Raw genomic sequence first — 1,307 nt, forward strand, 5'->3', positions numbered from 1 at the left:
AGCAGGAAGCTCTCCACACACTCACCGGACCTGGGCTAGGACTCACTCACTGTGTTTTTTAAACACCAAAAATTCTGATTTGGGGCAAGAAGCCTAGGGTAAAAACTGAAAACAAGTATTTTGCTCTGGATACAGTTAAATTTTATCATTAGAAAAGTGAGAAACTCTGCTCCACCAGTCTCATTCTGCAAACCACTGCATCCTCTTGACCTAAAACAAATTTAGTCCTTTTTTTAAAAAACTGGGGATAAAGCTCAGGACCTTGTGCTTCCAGGCACACACTTACACAACTGAGCTATCTCCCCAGAAGCAAATTTGTTTTTTAAGTTTTTCTTTTTTTTCCTCTAAATGCCCTCAGGGGTGGTTTGGCTGCCTGGAGTGTTGGGGGGATCGAACTACAGCAACCTGAGGCTGACAGCTTTGTGGAAGCAGCCACTTAAACAACTGAGCTAAGGCCAGGCCCCCCCAAATTTGTTTTTTTAAGCGTTCTCTTTCTGACCTTTTGCCAGTACTACTCACACCCATTTTGCTCATTAAGACCTCTCTTCAAGGTAATGAAGGCCTGCTACATGTTTAGCCTCTTTCTACAAGGTTAATCCCATGCTTTGGCTTAACAGCAATCTGAGTTTCTGGATATTCTTATTGATGCTGCTCACATTCCTTGTACCTTGAGTTTGGGAAGTTGGGACTGTCCATCCTTATTTCGAGTATTTCTGGTTTGGAAGTGCTTCTTTGCAAGAATTCCGCTTCAGAAGTTCTTTAAATACTTGTGACCAGAGAGAGGCTTTAGGTTCCACAGACTGAGCACAACACTGAGAGCATGTTTATGCGAAAGATTCCAACCTGGCCTCAGACAGGGAAAAACAGGGACTGCATGAATGGAAGGATAGCTGGTTATGTAAAATCCCTGAGAGCTAAAAAGCAGAGCACACAGGAAAAAATTGCTTTTGAAGCATGGATGGGTGCGTCTCACATTGTAACCTGAAATGAAAAGAGGGCTGTTGAGCACAGATGAACTCTGGTTTCCTTGGTTCTATGCAAATGACAAAATTTCTGTGTAATGATGATTTTTCTTCTGCTGTGCTGGAGACTGAGCTTGCCTGACAAGCAGCTCCACTGAGCCACACCCACAGTCTTATCACACATTTTTGCTTTCCTGGGATCAGACTCAGGGCCTCTTCATGCTAGGGAAGCACTTTATCTCTGAACTATCGCCTAACATCCTCTAATGAAGGAAACAAGGCTCATTTTCTGGTGTAGACAGGTTGAACCCGGCTGCTTGAGGTTGAGACGTCCGGAAAGGATTC

The sequence above is a fragment of the Octodon degus genome, unplaced genomic scaffold, assembly GCF_000260255.1.
Source record: "Octodon degus isolate 3935 unplaced genomic scaffold, OctDeg1.0 scaffold00207, whole genome shotgun sequence".
NCBI lineage: Eukaryota > Metazoa > Chordata > Mammalia > Rodentia > Octodontidae > Octodon > Octodon degus.